The sequence below is a fragment of the Vulpes lagopus genome, chromosome X (assembly GCF_018345385.1).
Source record: "Vulpes lagopus strain Blue_001 chromosome X, ASM1834538v1, whole genome shotgun sequence".
Lineage (NCBI taxonomy): Eukaryota > Metazoa > Chordata > Mammalia > Carnivora > Canidae > Vulpes > Vulpes lagopus.
Window position 1 is genome coordinate 99679374 of NC_054848.1, and position 20080 is coordinate 99699453.

At 38.0% G+C, this 20080-nt stretch overlaps 1 pseudogene; it reads left to right on the forward strand.

Annotated features, from left to right (window-relative positions):
* Positions 1-2973: 2973 nt before the first annotated feature.
* Positions 2974-20080, forward strand: part of LOC121482662 — a 36190-nt pseudogene continuing 19083 nt past the window's right edge.

Genomic DNA, 20080 nt, shown 5'->3' on the forward strand with positions numbered 1-20080 from the left:
ATATGATATGTCACCATGTTGCTCTGTAGTTAAAGGCTACAGAATGTCTTAAACAAGCAAAAACAGACACTATAGCAAAGCAACTCTGAGGTTTTCTTGAAAAAATGACCTGAAGATAAAATCTGGTTAAATAAAGATAAATATGATAAATTACCTCAGGAATGTAGATATTGTGGTAAAAAGGTAAAAAGATTGCCGTTGAAAATTAAATGAAGTAAAACACAAAACTAGACAAAACCACTATGGAAACTTTAGTTAGAGAGGGCAAAATTTAAGGATTTTGAGTTTAGAAAAAAACTCGGTTGAATCATATAGTCATAATAATCAAGGCACCAAACTTGTCCAGAACAGGATATGGGCAGAATCCTTTTCATAATGACTGATACTGAAAACTTTAAATTTGCAACAGAAATATTATGGTGCCCTTCAAGCTTATGTAGTCAGCAGGGAACCATTTTAAATATATTTACTCCTTCTATTAATTGAATGCCAGGGGTGAGCTTATAGTCTAGTATAGAGAATGGATAAGGATTCCAAAATTTACATAATCCATGTCACATTGGCTCTTATTTCCAAGTGATCATATAGAATTTCAATGAATATTGATTGATTCTTCCTCCACCACATTCTCCCTTACTTCCTAAAAAATAATTTTAATTTAATAGTTATTTTGTGGCCAAAGTTACAAGAGACTCTTTCCCATATATCTTTTCTAATATTCATAATAATTCTATAATTTATAGACAAAATAGAAACTCAGACATTCATTCAGGAAAGGTGAGGAAACTCAATTTAAATAGAGTTATTTCTATTGTTAAACACCATCCTCTTTGAATCTCCTGGTATGAGGCTCTGAATACAACAAATCTATTGCAAATACTTTTATCTACCTGTATTCTATCAATTCCCCAGTGCTCCCAATGACTAAACTCTCTAAATTCAGAGTCTCTAGTACATGTTAAATGATCCTATGCATTTTCAAAGTATATCAGAGATTTCAATGGAGCTATGCTGGTATACAGAAAGGAAGCAAAATGAGAAGGCCACAGAAATTCCAGAGTTATATCAAGTCAACTATGCAGGTTTTCCCCTCCATCTGACTCCAATTTCAGACTCTATGATGGTAAAGTTGACAAAATGGAGAAATTTAGAAAGTGTCTTATGTGTACACCTGTAGAATATGTCTATGTAAGTGTGAGTGTGTGTGCATGTGTGTGTGTGTGTGTGTGTGTGTGTGATGCACTTTGCATGCAGAAAATATAATGTTTTGGACCATATGGTTGTATTTTTATTCAAGATTTTCCTTAATAATCACCAAGTGGGAATTGATTTGACTAAATGAGATATTGTCAATTCTAAGCCATAGATACCAAAATCCTGATTTCTCAGAATTGCTGCTAACTCGGCCATGCAACTTATCATAAAGGAAGCAGCTGTCACCTGTTTTTCCTCTCCCTAAAAGTTCAGAAATGAGAAAAGGTGATACAGGAAACAGAAATGCAGACACATTTAAGCTATAACAGGGAAAAGAAAAAGTCATTCTGTTCTAATTAACTCTTCCTCACCCCATCAGGACTGAGAATAGTATTTTCTCAGCCTTTATGTCTAACTGAGGCATGAGAAGGTGACACAAAACTATTCAACTACCTCTGGAGAAGAAAGAGCCAAGATTAGAACATTACAGCCAATACTGTAACCCAGGAAACAGACCATAGCCTGCAGTTAAGAGCTCAGAGGAGACTGGTGTTTGAAATTCAATCTGTTGAGTCAGAAACATTTCCTGTCATATTGTCTCCATCTTCCAATTTGTCACAAGCATGGTGTTAAGTCAGTGGAAAATGCCTCAAACTCATTGATGCCTGCAAAGTTTCATGGCAGAGTAAGTGAGTATCTATAAACAGTGTTCCATTCTAGGGAACACCACTGGAAGACTTATTTGTTCTAAAATATCCCTTCACCCACTTCTCCTGCCCCAGTATGATTTGATACCTACAATTAATACCGTCCAAAGCAACGTTTAACAGTCTTTAGAGTCATGAACATTTCATGAAGTCTAAGACATTCTGTTACCTGAGATGGGTGACATCCTATTTAGGTAACTTAGTTGTAAAAACTAATCAACCTGTCAGATGGCAGACAGCAGAACCCAAGGGGACTATTCGATGCTGGGAAAGAATTAGCCTAAGAGAATGTCCAAAATACGAAACCCTGTCTAGGCCTAATGGAACACCATAAGAAGGTCCTCAGAGTTCAGAAGTCAGTATGAGAGCCCTGGGATACTAGTAGGATGAAGGGAAGGAAGGGGAAGTGCTGCTGGTAATTAAGAGGGCACTGAAAAAAACGGTTATATGTTTCCTGCATCTCTGATAAAAGGTACAGTAAAAAGGATACATAAGGATTAGAAAGATAGAGAAATTGTTGGTTTATGGTGTGAAGAAGATTGAAAATTCTGAAAGTGCAGGGCAATTTTAAAGAGGCAGAACTCAGACATGAATTCCATATGAATATTCACACATTGGAAGTGTTCAAAAAGTATTTTGGGGAGGGCACTCAACCCTAGGTAAGATCTGGAGACTGCAAGAGAATAGCACTAGGTTGATGTAAATAAGAATCTGATTAATAATTCAATTGTGAAGAACAAAAGAATATATATTTACAATTGCTAAACTACTCATATTAGTCTTTGAAAAATGACCAGCAATGAGAAAGGTATTAGGTGTGAAGACTAGATACAGGTAAATGGCTTCATTTTAAAAATTCAAAAGTGTTGGATTCCAGAACAAAAATCCAGAGAGATAAATGTTGATTTTTAGCAAAATTGAAGAATGAGTTATTAAGAAGATGACTTTTAGGTATTTATGAAAGCAGCAAATATGGGTTCTTTGGAAATTCATTTCCATTTCTTTCTTCCATAGTATTACTAGTTGGCAGATTTGCTGAATGCTATAACTAGAGTTCATGTAGATTTCAAAAATGGATGTGATAACTCTGGGAACCACACAGAATGATGCTGACTGGATTCAGGTAAGTAGATACTTATGAAGTTGGATGACCACTGCCAGAGAATGCACCCCAAAGAATAAAGTAGTCACAATGTGGGCAAACAAGTTTCTGTCATAGATCTTTTCCACTCTGTGAATAACTTAAAGTAGTCCCAAAAAGTTCATTAATTGACCACATTTACAAATTAGTCAAAGTAGAAACAAATAATTAGTATGACAGAACCATGATTTGAAGACATCTCAAAATACTGGAATTATAGAACAAACGATATAATTTAATAAAGAATAATTCTGCACTTGAGAAGAAAAGCATCTTCCCCATTTGGGGGGGGGGGAGGTTAGTAGTCTTTCTGTTCTATTACCTGGTCAAGCCAATCTAGAATAAGGTATTTAGATATGGGCCCCACACTTTCAAAGGGATGTTGAAAATCAAAAGAAAGTCCAAAGGACTGGGCTAAGTAATTCTAAAACTATGACTTATAAAAAATATCTGAAAACCTGACAATGTCTAGGTGGCAAAGGCAAACATATAAATGGAGATGGAAGTTAGGCAAGGATGGTCAATACCTATCTGAACCGCTATTATGTGGAAGAAGATATAAACTTTGTGTAGCTCCTGGTGTAGAATTAGGGACAATGAGAAGTTAAAAGAAGGTAAGTTCCAGTTCAATGTAAGGAGGTCAGTGGACAGAAGAGAACAGATTGCTTTATATAATATAGAACTCTTTTGCTGTGGAAATATTTCAGAATACTAAATGCATATTTCCAAGGAAATAAGAGTGTAGATTTCTATACTCAGTGAAACCTAGAAGATTGGACCAGATGACATCTAAGGTCCCATCCAACAAGATTCTACAAATCTATAACTCTATTTTAGAAAATATTTCACCACAAAATTTTTTTAAATAGCAGATTTCCTTGAGGCTTAAGTATCTGATTACTGTAAGATATCCAGTATTATTTTCCAATAGAAGAATTAACAAATATTTAAATCAAGTACCTTGAGAATAATGATGATAATTACTTGGCAATCAAAATATAGTATGAACTATATATATTTAAAGATTTTATAAATATATGAATAATACATGAAAAATTCTTCACTTTTGGTTATTACAGAGAGGAAATATGGGCAGGGATGCCCCTGCTTATTATTAACTCCTATTTATTCAGAAAGTTAGCAGGCATACACTAAAAATCGTGCCCCACAAAAGTTCTTTTGCTATGCACTTGGTATTACTCAGATACTATTTATTTTCTCAAGGAACACAAAGTCCAATGGGAATGATGGGCATGGGTATTAGGGGGATGTTTCTCTGGTGGAAAAGAGGCACAGCCTTAGCTTGCAGCTTTAGGCCTAAGTAGAGGTAGCACTTCAAACATGTTGATGAGATCCAGACAGGAGCACTATCAGTACCTATCAGTGCCTAACAGAACCAGTACTAAAATTATCCTTTAGGTCCTTAATATTTCAGCATGGATTTCCTTTTCTTTCTCCTTCCTTCCTTTCCTTCCTTCCTTCCTTCCTTCCTTCCTTCCTTCCTTCCTTTTCTTCCTTCTTTCACTTTCTTTTCTTTCTTTCCTTCCATTTCTTTCTTTCCTTTTTCTTTTACAACTTTGATAAGTCATTATGACCTAGATGACAATCCAGCCCTGACTAAGACAACAAATGGACATTTTGATGGGGAAGGTGTGCATTACACACTGTGATGGAATATAAAAGTAGCACTGGGGACCAGGGCCAAGGGTGCTGACTGAAAAATAAGAACATGGATCAATGTTTAACTTGTGCCCCAGTACATAGATGATACTCAATATACATGTGATGAATGCATGAATGAGTAAATGAATGAATGGGCAGAGAACATGAAGGAGTGTATACTTTTGCTTGTTTCTAAAATGCTGTATCACATGCAGTGATACTCTTATTTGTTAATACCCCAAGTATTTAAATAAAAACAAAATTTTAAAATTAATTTCAGTATTAATTCAATAATGTGATTCTGGAAAATTTAACCAAGAAAGGTTTATATTGATTTGTTTTGATTTTTCATTTCCATCCTCCAGTTAGAATACTTTTCCAAAGCTGTCTCTATCCTGATGCAAGGTATCTTGCTAGTCCCATTTCATGAAAACTACCAGACAGAAATGATCAGAATAGCAGGATCAGAAAAGCATTTAATCCACTTCATTTTACATGTAGATCCGTGGTTTCCAACAACTCACTTTTTGTCATCCTGTGTTTATGTATTAAGGTTGATTATATCTAATTGTCTATTAAGTGTAAACACATGTAATCATAAAATTACAATGTGCAGCTACAAAACTATGATGTATGATTAAATAAATATCACCAGAATGGTGTTGTAAAGATCTTCAGAGAACTGTTGGAGGGAGACATGACTTAGTCTCTGGCAACTTTCAATACTCAGTTTCAAGGTGTATAGTCTTGGATGGTAGTCTCAGAGGATAGTATAGTTCAGTATTGTAAGCCCAGATTGGAGAAAAGAATAAGGGCAAATAGAAAAAAATAAGGGCAAGCAGAAATTACTGTTTCTGAGTTGTTTTCCACTTTGATTTCAAATCAGCATTGTGTTGAGTATTTTAAACACACAGATGGTTAGGCCCAAGCCACACTTAATATAATAAGAAGGATTTTACCCGAGGCCTATATAGATATAGATATAGATGATATAGATATAGATAGATATAGATATAGATGATATAGATATAGATATAGATATAGATAGATATAGATATAGATATGTGATTTAGAAATACTTACAAACTTCCCAAAATCAATTACTTAGTAACTATGTTATATATGAATATATAGCCAAACTGATTTATAAAGGATCTACCACAATTATTTTTACAATCTTATGAGTGCTCAGTACTCATTCCTTCCACCACAGACACATGTTCAGTATTTTCTTTTAGTTTTATTTTCTCCCAGTCTTTTTAAAATAAAAAAATTAATCATGATAAGTGTACTACACATGTTCAGTTTTATAATAATTTCTAGACTGTCAATGGGGGGAATAGCAGCCAGGGTGTGCTTTTGATTTCCTCAAGTCTTCAAGAAAGAAGTGGTACAAAACATGAAGCCCTGATCACCCACAAGAAGGAAGATTTCCAGGGTGTCTACTGGGAATCTGAGTGGCTACTGGTCTCAAGATAGGTCAATGTTTTAAATACTATGCCCAATCTGATACCATGTTAGATGTTTATTAGGGCTCTCCAAACTTGTTACATAAGTCAAACAGAGACTCATCCTTCTGAAAAGGTGAAGGAAATACCCTTTTAACAGTGGAGAAAAACCTCACTCCATCAGCATATCTAAGATTTCCTTTCACTATACACACACACAAATAAAATAGACCAAAACCCCATATTAAAAAGATGGCAAAAACGATGTTAACTTTTGACACTCTTTTACATGTGTCATGCAGGTTTTCATTGTTCTGTAAGAGGAGATCGTGGTGGTTCACTTTTTCACTTCAGTATAATGTAGCCTCTTCACTGATTATGAGTAATATGCAAAATTGATTCATTTACTTAAGACTCTGAAAACTGCAGGAGTTATATCAGTTTGCCTCATTTGCTTCCATCAGGGTCTTTATCAGGTGCAAGGTGTCGTTTCATCATTAGCAGCTTCTGGAAAATGTGCTAGACCAATGCCTGAAGGATGTCTGGTTCACTGCTAGTTTTTACTGAGAGTGACACCAATGTGATTGACTACCTCAGACACACTAGCAAACTCTGTACTTATGCCTTTTACAGATATACATTTTTCACCCCACCTGTTTGGAACAGCAATAAACACTGTTAGGATCTATGGAAGTTTGTTGTATAGTACACAGAATGATCTTCACACTGAAGTCACAGAACTAACTTCAGCAATCACTAACCCACAAAACTGGCAAATTTAAGTATATCTCTATCATTTGGTACATACTACATGTTAATGTATAATATAGTTACTGAGAAATGAATCTAAGTTTTAAATTATTTATAGATCATGCTGTATTTTTAAAGCTCTACAGGTTCTTCTGATGAGTAAGCTATGGTTTCAAGGTAGCCTATTAGCAGAAATGTCCATGCATCTAAAGTAAGTGAATTCTGCCTTTACAGAAAATTTACTACATTTACTGTCCTCTGTCAGTATTATATCTCCACAATTATATTCGCTTGGAAAGAGCCTTTCTGGAAATCTGTATACTGTAAGTAGATTAAGCTGCCTTTTATTCAAGAGAGGTAACACATAAGCTAGTTTGCATACCATTTTACCTGATTAACCTATCAATAGTCATTTTCTCCTAAGGACCACAGAGCCCTGAGGGGTAACATGAAGCTTAGATGGCTTTGATTTTTTCTTAAGTATTATTTATGGAGCAACTATTTTATGTCAGATACTATGTTAGGCTTGTGGAAGGAAATGCATAAGATTAATCAACATGTGCTTTGCTCAGAAAGGAGTTCACAATTTAATGTGGGAGATCACTTGCCTGAAAAACTGCTTTGATGAGTAGAGAGAAACAAGTTTCTGGAGCCAGAAACAAAGTTGGCAGGTTTACCTCCAATTTCCTTCAATGAACCATGGAAGGAGACTGTCCTCACAATAAAGAGACCCCTATTAGAATCAACAAAATAAGGCATCTGTTTCTGAGTTGAAGACACATATTATTTTCAAAAGACTTCAACTTACTTCCCCCAAATTTGCTAACAAAGTGATATATTTCATTCCTTGCTCAAGTTCCTTGAAAAAATACTTAAGAAGAAAGAGACAACAGCTTCATGATGTTGATAGGAATTGAAAGTGTCTGGCTTGGAAGAAGACTTGACATGACCATGTGTGGTGCTATATTCACTTCTCTAATTGCTCATGATATATAAATTAAACATAGTAATTTGTCGATTTCATAACTATACTAGATATAACTAAAGTTTCATGTCTGTTGATAAAATATTTTGCTGAGCAAAGACTCAAAGAAGAAATCAGCAAGAAATAAAAAATGTATCTTGATAAAGGAGTGATATCATCAAGATGATAGAATAGGTGGAGATCGCAATCTCTGCCTTCCAATAAAGATCAACTATTAGATAGCTATCTATGAACAAAAACAGCTCTAGGAAAGTTCTGGAGTCTACTTAAGGAACTTCAACACAGTTTAAAACAGACCTGAGAAAAAACACACAAAAAGGTAGGAAGCACAGCTTCATTTTGCCTGTATCACCCCATTCCCAGGAGTGCTCAGTGTCATGAGTGTAATTTGCAGCTAGAAAGTGTTCTTCTCACTGGAAGATAGAGAGACAAATAAGTTAGCAGCTCCTCAGCTTTTTGAGGCAATATATGAAGGACCTACTTTTGTTTCACTCTACCCAGACACTGGCAAAGCTTGTTAAAGACAGTTAGGAACAAGAAACAAAATCAGAGGCTACCAATATCAGCTACAGAGTGGGAGCAACCTAATGACCTACTCTGTGGATGACCCTAGCAGATTTCACCAATGAAGAAACCAATGGCTAATATAGCTACCACAGAGCCCTGCAAATTTTACTGAGTTTTGCTACACAGTTATTCATGTTTGCTAATGCTGGCTACCTGAGACCTTTTTTGCTCTCTAATTTCAACCCCACCAGAGCCCAGAACCCACAACACCAGCCAACTCAGGCATCTGCAGCTGTGTGACTGTAATACACCAGCCCAGAACCAGAGAGCTGACCCCACTACCACCACACTCGCATTTGGGGGTAGCCCCATGTCCTGTGTGCTTGCATACTGCTTACCTGACACCTGTCAACCAGCTTCCATTGCTGTGTGCCCACCCATAGCAAGAACTTATAGCCACATGAGTGCATCAATAGCCAAGGCTTTCAAGCTGCTTATGGGCCTGAATTTGGCGCTATATCCTGTCACAGGCCTGTGTCATTGGACGTACCTGGAACTCCACCACAGATGCCAACCTGCACATCTCTAGTCTAACTCCTATTGACAGCTTTTACCGCTATGTGAATACCCATAGAGATACCATGTAGCCATAAGACTGCAAACTGATAGCCAGGGCCCCAATAGCTACTTATAGGCCTGCATCTAGTCCTGTCTTCTGTCATCAGCCTGCACTACGGGGCCCACCTGCTGTTAGTCCTCCTATCTCTGTACCTACATGCTCCTGGCCTGACCCATCATAGGCTTCCACTGATATGTACATGCCCATTGAAGGACTGCAATCATAGGAGTATATGCTAAAAGCCAGGGTCCCTTTAGCTGTGTGTGAGCCCAGATTCAACCCTATCTCCTATCACCGGCCTATACCACTGAACTCACTGCTAGTCCTTCCAGCTGTAAACCTTCCAGCCCCCAATATGACTCTTGACATTGGCCTTCACTGACATAATGAAAACCAGAAACTATGGTAGTGCATGCTGACAATACTAGCCCCTGTATCTGGCCCTGCAATTGGCCCTGGATCTTGCTGCTTTCCCTGTCCCCCAATACTACATGTGTGTTTCCAACCAGCCCCTGCCATTACATAGGCACCAGCAGCTAGTCCCCACAGATAAACATGTCCATATCACTTGATATAGCCTCTACCAATGCCTGCCCTAATCCCTAGGTACCGGACCTGGAATTATCACTGAAGAATCAAACTGTCCTTATAGTATCTACTAAATATGCTGCAGTGCTCACCAAGGGCCACACAGTTATCAACGTTATGGACCCCAATGACATGAGACAAGTAACCATGCCCCCTGGACCTGGATCCACCATATGCCTCTCAAATTATGTACACTGAACCAGCAGACCAAGGGTTATATCAAGTTCCAGTATGATCCCACTTACAATTGAAGGGCTTTTCTTACCAAAGGGAGCTCATAAATTCTGGAGGTGGTAAATACATCTTCAAATGCTTGGCCACTTACATAAAGGCTATGGGAATCATGAAGAATCAGGAAAATATGACTCAAGTAAATGAACACAATAAATTTCCAGTTATTAAAAAAAAAATAAATAAATAAATTTCCAGTTATTGACCCCAAACAAATGGATATACATGAACTTCTAGGCAAATAAATCAAAATTTTGCCTAGACCTACACAGAGAGCTATAAGAAAATGCAGATAAGCAATTTAATGAAATAAGGAAAACAATATAAAAACAGAATGAGAAGCTCAATTAAGATTTACAACATAGAAATAGAAATTTTGGGGCTGAACAATATAATGATTAAATTGAAGAACTCAGTAGAAAGTTTTAAGAGCAGACTGGACAAAGCAGAAGAAATAATTAGTGTTATCAAAGACTTCATTTGAAATTATCCAGTCAAATGAGCAAAAAGAAAAAAAGAATGAAGAAAGCCTATGGGATTTATGGGGAACCATTATGAAAAACAATCAATTCATCATTGGCATTCTAGAAGGAGAAGAGAGAGAGAAAGGAGCAGAAATCATATTTAAAGAAATAATGGTTAAGAAAATCCCAAACCTGGGCAGATATTTAGACATTCAAGTTTATAAAGCTAACAGACCACACTAAAATTTAAATCTAATGCAAACTTCTCCAAGATACATTATAGTAAAACTGTCTAAAATCAAAGGCAGAGAGAGAATTTTAAAGTGACAAGAAAAAATTATCTCATACAAGGAAGCCACAATAAGTCTACAAGTGAAACATTCCAGGTGAGGAAAGAATGGGATGATATATTCAAAGTGCTAAAAGGGAAAAACTGCAAACCAAAGATACTTTACCCAGCAAAATTCTTCAAAAATGAAAATGAAATAAAGGCTTTCTATATGAAATGCTCACGAAGTTCATTGTCACTAGACCTGCCTCATAAGAAATGATGAAACTAATTCTTTAAGCTGAAACAAAAGGACTCTTACCAGTCACATGAAAACACATATGAAAATATACAACACATTGGTAAAAGTAAGTATACAGCCAGATTTGGAATATTCTAATATTGTAATATGGGGTGATACCACTTAACTCTAGTATAAAGGTTAAAGGAAAAAACTATTAAAAATAACTACACCTACAATAACAGAGTTATTATATGCAGTTAAAGTTGTTGTGGGAATGAGTTGGGAAAATGGTAGCAGAGTAGGGGGACCCTAGGCCCACCATGTCAACAAATGCCACTACATAATGATCAAATCATTTTAAACCAACCTGAAGACAGGCAAAACAAACTCTAAAACTAAAGGCAGAGAAGAGGTAAAATTCAAGAAGGTAGGAAGTATAGAGGTGTGATTTGGGAGAGAAACTGACTGTGGCTAATGTTGTAGGAAAGGAGCCATGGTGCCAGAGAAGGGAAAGTGACAGACAAGCACACAGGGGAGTCCACATGGGGAAGACAAATTCCCATAGCCATGGACTTGGAAAGCAAGAAGGGCTGTATTTTGTGAGTTCTTGAAACCATCAGGGCTTAAAGCCTGGAGTTTTAAAGATCAATGGGATTGGCTCAGAGAGAAGCACAGAAGATATTGGAGCTGCTCTAGGAGAAAAGGCAGGGCAAATAGTCCATGGACAGAGTGTGGAAATAGCAATCTGTAGAGTGTCTTGGGCAGACAGTGTAGAAGTTATTTACTCATCTCAGAGCATGTCCCAGAGAGGCAGCATTCATGGAAAGAGCCCTCTGGGAACAAAAGAACTAGCAGGCACCATTTACTTCCCTTTCCCCTAGCATAAACACAGAGCCACCCGGGGAAACCAGCACAGCACTGACACTCCTATATAACTAGCTTACATCAAGTCCTTCCCCCACCCAACTGTGTTTCAATGGAAATCCTTGTCCCAGTTACGTTTGCTTCAGTTCCCGCACAGCGTACTCCACAACAAGCAGACCAGAGTGTACTCAGTTAAAACTCACCACATTCAGGCTAGGGGCCAAACACTATGCACAACTGGCAAAGAGAATCTCTGCAGATGACTGGCCTAAAGGATAAAGCAGCCAGGACACAAGAGCAAAACATATGCAGCATCCATTACAGACATTTCCAGAAGCACCAGGCCCTGGAACAGGGAACATTACACAACAGGGCACTACAGGACCTCTTCTGAATAAGGCCATTATCCTAAAGAAAAGGAAACATAGCAGATTTTCCTAACACAGAGACACAGGCACAGAGAATTAGATAAAATGAGAAGAAAGAAATATGTCACAAATTAAAGAACAGGACAAGGCCATAGCCAGAAATCTAAGTGAAACAGATATGAATAACATGCCTGATACAGAATTTAAAGTAATGATCATAAGGATACTCACTGAGCTGGAGAAAAGAGTGGAAGACGTGAGTGAGACACTTAACACAGAGATGAAGAATAACATAGCAGAGATAAAAGGGTCAATAAATGAAATGAGGAAAATGTTTGATTCAATGAACAGCAGGCTGGAAGAGGCAAGGAAAAAATTAACAACCTAGAAGACAGAGTAATGAAATGTAATCAAGAGAAAAAAGAACTACGGAAAACAAAAATAGACTTAGGGAACTCAATGACTCCCACAAATGTAATAACATTCACGTTATAGGGATCACAAAAGAGCAGAAATAAAAGGGAGTATAAAACTCATTTGAAGAAATAATACCTGAAAAAGCTTCCCTAATCTGGGAAAGGAAACAGATATTCAGAGTCAGGAGGCACAGAGAACCCTCAACAAAATCAATAAAAGCAGATCTATAACAAAACATATTGTAATTAAAATGGCAAAATGTAGTGATAGAGAAAAGAAGCAAGAAAAAAGAAGACAGTTACATACAAGGGAAATGCCACAAAGCTATAAGGAGGTTTTTCAACAGAAATTTTATAAGACAGAAGAGAGTTGCATGATACATTCAAAGTGCTGAAAGGGAAAAATCTGTAGCCAATAAAATGCTATCTAAAAAAAACTATCATTCAGAATAGATGGAGAGACGAAGAGTTTTTTAGACAAACAGAGTTCATAAACACAAACCCAGCCCTGAAATAAATATTAAAAGGGATATTTTAAGTGTAGAAGAGAGACTAAAAGTGACAATATAAAGATTGGAATCGGAGGAGGGGGCAAGACAGCAGAAGAGTAGGGTCCCCAAGTTACCTGTCCCCACCAAATTACCTAGATAACTTTCAAATCATCCTGAAAACTTACAAATTCGGCTTGAGATTTAAAGAGAGAACAGCTGGAATGCTACAGTGAGACAAGTTCATGCTTCTATCAAGGTAGGAAGATGGGGGCTGACGAGAGAAACAAAAGGCATCCAAGTGGGAGGGGCCCCACAAGGAGCCTGGCTAAGGCTGCTCAGCTAGTGCCCTCAGGACAGGAAAGCCCTGTCCCTGTCCCAGAGAAGCAGGAGCTTCACTAATCCTCCCAGAGGGAAAGGCGCTCACTGGGAGCTGGAGCCCTCAGGCTCCCAGGGGCACTAACAGAGGAACTGCACTCCGGGGAGAGCATGCAACACCTAGCTGCCCTGAGCGACTCCAGTAGCCCAGGGCGCGGGAGGACACAGCCCAGGATCCGGCACTCCCCCTGAGCTGTGCAGATCAGTGGCCCCCACCCTGGGAGCATCCAGGCCCCTGCAGACTGAGAGCTCCAATAGTAACTGCGGGAGCTGACTCCAGGGCTGGGGAGCTGGCTGCTGCCACTGTTGTTGTTCCTCCTGGTGCCTCACAGGATAAACAACCCCACAGAGCTTCACAGTGATCTCACAGGATAAACAGGATAAACAATTCCCATTGAGCCGTGTACCAGGTAGGGGGCTAAGCAGCTCCCCCAAGTGCTGACACCTGAGAATCAGCACAGCAGGCCCCTCCCCCAGAACCAGCTGGATGGACAGGGGAAAAATAAGTTATTGATCAAGCAGCACTGGAAAGTTCCAGGGGAAGTCGAGGGATTTACAGTATACAGAATCAGAGGATACTCCCCATTGTTTTTTGTTTTCTGTGTGCTCCCCCCCCGTTTTTTTCTTCTCTTTTTTTTTTCTTTTCTCTTTTTTTCTTTTTTTCTTTTTTTTTTTCTTCTTTCTCTTTTCTCTTATTCTCCTTTTCCCAATACAACTTGTTTTTGGCCACTCTGCACTGGGCAAAATGACTAGAAGGAAAAACTCACTGCAAAAGAAAGAATAGGAAGGAGTCCTCTCTCCCACAGAGTTACAAAATTTGGATTACAATTCAATGTCAGAAAGCCAATTCAGAAGCACTATTATAAAGCTACTGGTGGCTCTGGAAAAAAGCATAAAGGACACAAGAGACTTCAAGACTGCAGAATTTAGATCTAAACAGGCAGAAATTAAAAATCAAAGAAATGAGACGCAATCCAAACTAGAGGTCCTAACGATGAGGGTTAACGAGGTAGAAGAACAAGTGAGTGACATAGAAGACAAGTTGATAGCAAGGAGTGAAACTGAGGAAAAAAGAGAAAAACAACTAAAAGACCATGAGGAAAGACTAACGGAAATAAATGACAGCCTCAGGAAGAAAAATCTACATTTAATTGGTATTCCCGAGGGCACCGAAAGGGACAGAGGTCCAGAATACATATTTGAACAAAACATAGCTAAAAGCTTTCCTAATCTGGGAAGGGCAACAGGCATTCAGATCCAGGAAATAGAGAGATCCCCCCTAAAATCAATAAAACCCGCTCAACACTTTGACATTTAATAGTGAAGCTTGCAAATTCCAAAGATAAAGAGAAGATCCTTAAAGCAGCAAAAGACAAGAAATCCCTATCTTTTATGGGGAGAAATATTAGGTTAACAGCAGACCTCTCCACAGAGACTTGGTAGGCCAGAAAGGGCTGGCAGGATATATTCAGGGTCCTAAATGACAAGAACATGCAGCCAAGAATACTTTATCCATCAAGGCTCTCATTCAGAATAGAAGGAGAGATAAAGAGCTTCCAAGACAGGCAGGAACTGAAAGAATATGTGACCACGAAGCCAGCTCTGCAAGAAATACTAAGGGGGATTCTGTAATAGAGGAAGTCCAATGGAACAACCCACAAAAACAGGTACTGAATAGGTATCATGATGACACTAAATTCATATCTTTCAATAGTAACTCTGAATGTGAATGAGCTTAATGATCCCATCAAAAGACGCAGGGTTTCAGACTGGATAAAAAAGCAAGACCCATCTGCTTGCTGTCTACAAGAGACTCATTTTAGAAAAACGGACACCTACAGCCTGAAAATAAAGGGTTGGAGAACCATTTACCATTCAAATGGTCCTCAAAGAAAGCAGGGGTAGCCATCCTTATATCAGATAAACTAAAGTTTATCCCAAAGACTGCAGTGACAGATGAAGAGGGACACTATATCATACTTAAAGGATCTATCCAACAAGAGGACTTAACAATCATGAATATTTATGCCCCGAATGTGGGAGCTGCAAAGTATATCAATTAATAACCAAAGATAAGACATACTTAGATAATAATACACTTATACTTGGTGACTTGAATGCAGCACTTTCTACAATCAACAGGTTTTCTAAGCACAGCATCTCCAAAGAAACAAGAGCTTTAAATGACACAATGGACCAGATGGATTTAACAGATATTTACAGAACTTTACATCCAAACTCAACTGAATACACATTCTTCTCAACTGCACATGGAACTTTCCCCAGAATAGACCACATACTGGGTCACAAATCAGGTATTAACTGATACCGAAAGATTGGGATCATCCCCTGCACATATTCAGACCATAATGCTTTGAAACTAGAACTAAATCACAAGAAGTTTGGAAGGATTTCAAACACATGGAGGTTAAGGACCATCCTACTACAAGATGAAAGGGTCAACCAGGAAATTAGAGAAGAATTTAAAAGATTCATAGAAACTAATGAGAATGAAGATACAACCATTCAAAATCTTTGAGATACAGCAAAAGCAGTCCTGAGGGGGAAAAACATCACAATACAAGCATCCATCCAAAAACTGAAAAGAACTCAAATACAAAAGCAAACCTTGCACCTAAAGGAACTGGAGAAAAAACAGCGAATAGATCCTACCCCCAGCAGAAGAAGAGAGTTAATAAAGATTTGAGCAGAACACAATGAAATAGAGACCAAAAGAACTGTGGAACAGATCAACAAAACCAGGAGTTGGTTCTTTGAAAGAATTAATAAGGTAGATAAACCATTAGCCAGCTTTAGTAAAAAGAAGAGAGAAAAGACTCAACTTAATAAAACCATGAATGGGAAAGGAGAGATCACTACCAACACCAAGGTAATACAAAAATTTTAAAAACATATTATGAACAGCTATACACCAATAAATTGGGCAATCTAGAAGAAATGGACGCATCTCTGGAAAAAAAACAAACTTCCAAAACTGGAACAGGAAGAAATAGAAAAACTGAACAGGCCAATAACCAGGGAGGAAATTGAAGCAGTCATCAAAAACCTCCCAAAAGTCCAGGGCCAGATTGCTTCCCTGGGGAATTCTATCTAAGTTTAAAGAGGAAACCATACCTATTATACTAAAGCTGTTCCAAAAGATAGAAAGAGATGGAGTACTTCCAAACTCATTCGAAGAGGCCAGCATCACCTTAATTCCAAAACCAAAGACCCCACCAAAAAGGAAAATTATAGTCCAATATCCTTAATGAACACAGATGCAAACATTCTCAAGAAGATACTAGCCAATAGGATCCAACAATACATTAAGAAGATTATTCACCATGACCAAGTGGGATTTATTCCAGGGACACAAGGCTGGTGCAACACTTGAAAAAAATCAATGTAATTCATCATATCAGCAAGAGAAAAAACAAGAACCATATGATCCTCTCAATAGATGCAGAGGAAGCATTGGACGAAATACAGCATCCATTCCTGACCAATACTCTTCAGAGTGTAGGGATAGAGGGAACATTCCTCAGCATCTTAAAAGCCATCTACAAAAAGTCCACAGCAAATATTATTCTCAATGGGGAAGCACTGGGAGCCTTTCCTCTAAGATAAAGATCACGACAGGGATGTCTCCTCTCACCACTGCTATTCAACATAGTGCTAGAAGTCCTAGCCTCAGCAATCAGGCAACAAAAAGAAATAAAAGGCATTCAAACTGGCAAAGAAGAAGTCAAACTCTCCCTCTTCACAGATGGCATGATACTCTACATAGAAAACCCAAAAGACTCCACCCCAAGATTGCTAGAAGTCATACAACAATTTGGCAGTATATCAGGATACAAAATCAATGTCCAGACGTCAGTGGCATTTCTATACACTAAGACTGAAGAAAGAGAAATTAAGGAGCCAATCCCATTTACAATTACACCCAAAAGCATAAGATACCTAGGAATAAACCTAACCAAACAGGTAAAGCATCTATACCTTAAAAACTACAGAACACTTCTGAAAGAAATTGAGGGAGACACAGAGATGGAAAATATTCCATGCTCATGGATTGGAAGAATTAATATTGTGAAAATGTCAATGCTACCCAGGGCAATTTACACATTCTGTGCAATCGCTATCAAAATACCATGGACTTTCTTCAGAGAGTTGGAACAAATGATCTTAAGTTTGTGTGGAATCAGAAAAGACCCCGAATATCCAGGGGAATATTAAAACAGAAAACCGTAGCTGGGAGCGTCACAAAGCCAGATTTTAGGTTGTACTACAAAGCTGTGGTCATCAAGACAGTGTGGTACTGGCACAAAAACAGACACATAGATCAATGGAACAGAATAGAGAATCCAGAAGTGGACCCTCAACTTTATGGTCAACTAACATTCGACAAAGCAGGAAAGACTATCCACTGGAAAAGAGACAGTATCTTCAATAAATGATTCTGGGAAAATTGGACATCCACATGCAGAAGAATGAAATGGGACCATTCAATTACACCATACAGAAAGATAAACTCAAAATGGGTGAAAGATCTTAATGTGAGACAAGATTCCATCAAAATCCTAGAGGAGAACACAGGCAATGCCCTTTTTAAACTTGGCCACAGTAACTTCTTACAAGATACATCCATGAAGGTAAGAGAAACAAAAGCATAAATGAACTATTGGGACTTCATCAAGATAAGAAGCTTCAACACAGCAAAAGATACCGTCAACAAAACTAAAAGACAACCTACAGAATGGGAGAAGATATTTGCAAATGATGTATCAGATAAAGGGCTAGCTTCCAAGATCTATAAAGAACTTATTAAACTCAACAGCAAAGAAGCAAACAATCCAATCATGAAATGGGCAAAAGACATGAAGAGAAATCTCACAGAGGAAGACACAGATATGGCCAACTTGCACATGAGAAAATGCTCTGCATCAGTTGCCATCAGGAAAATACAAACCAAAACCACAATGAGATACCACTCACACCAGTGAGAATGGGTAAAATTAACAAGGCAGGAGACAACAAATGTTGGAGAGGATGCGGAGAAAGGGGAACCCTCTTGCACTGTTGGTGGGAATGTGAACTGGTGCAGCCACTCTGGAAACTGTGGAGGTTCCTCAAAGAGCTAAAAATAGATCTGTCCTACAACCCAGCAATTGCACTGCTTGGGATTTACCCCAAAGATACAGATGCAGTGAAACCCCAGGACACCTGCACCCCAATGTTTATACCAGTAATGTCCACAATAGCCAAACTGTGGAAGGAGCCTCAGTGTCCATCGAAAGATGAATGGATAAAGATGTGGTTCATGTATACAATGGAATTACTCAGCCATTAGAAACAACAAATACCCACCATTTGCTTCAACATGGATGGAACTTGAGGGTATTATGCTGAGTGAAGTAAGTCAATTGGAGGACAAACATTGTATGTTCTCATTCATTTGGGGAATATAAATAATAGTGAAAGGGAATAGAAGGGAAGGGAGAAGAAATGTGTGGGAAATATCAGAAAGGGAGACAGAACATAAAGACTCCTAACTCTGGGAAATGAACTAGGGGTGGTGGAAGGGGAGGAGGGCGGGGGGTGGGGGTGAATGGGTGACAGGCACTGAGGGGGGCACTTGACGGGATGAGCACTGGGTGTTATTCTGTATGTTGGTAAATTGAACACCAATAAAAAATAAATTTATTATAAAAAATCCATCAATATGCTGCTATAGGATATCATTTTATTTTTAAATATTTGTACCCTTTATTTTTTCCATCATTTGTTTTATTTACATTCAGTTAATTAACATGTAATGTATTATTGGTTTCAGAGGTAGAGGTCAGTTATTCATCCATCTTATATAATACCCAGTGCTCATTATATAGCATGCCTGCCTACATGTCCATCACCTATTTACCCCATTCCACTCACTCCCCTGCCCTCCAGCTACCTTAAGTTTGTTTCCTATGATTCAACAGTCTCTTAGAGTTGTTTGCCTTCTCTGACTTTCTCTTTTTTTATTTTTTCCTCTCTTCCTCTGTGATCCTGTTTTGTTTCTTAAATTCTACATATGAGTGAGATTATATGATAACAGCCCTGCTCTGATTGATTTATTTACTTTAGCATAATATAATATTCTCCAGTTCTATCTACATCATTACAAATGGCAAGATTTCATTTTTTTGTGGCTGAGTAGTAGCCCATTGGATATGACTCACTGGACCAGATGGGCTTCATAGACCCATATGAACATGAACATTCATGTTCTGAATATGTCAAAACATTCCATGCTAAAGCAACAGAATGCACATTCTTCTCAAGTACACATGGAACTATTCTTCTATTTCTATTCTATTTTTCTCCAGAATAGATCATATACTGGGTCACAAATCAGGCTTAAACCAGTACCAAAAGATTAGGACAATGCCATGCATATTTTCAGACCACAATGCTTTGAAACTGGAACTCAATCACAAGAGGAAACCCCAAAAGAACTCAAATATAGGGAGGCTAAAGAGCATCCTACTAAAGAATTAATGAGTCAACCAGGACATTAAGGAATAATTTTAAAAATTCATGGAAACAAATGAAAATGAAAACACAATTGTACAAAACTTTTGGGATGCAGCAAAAGTGGTCCTATAAGGGAAGTATATATCAATACAAGCCTTTCTCAAGAAACAAGAGTATCAAGAGTTGGGTATCAAATACCCAACCTAACCTTTCACTTGAAGGAGCTGGAGAAGGAACAGCAA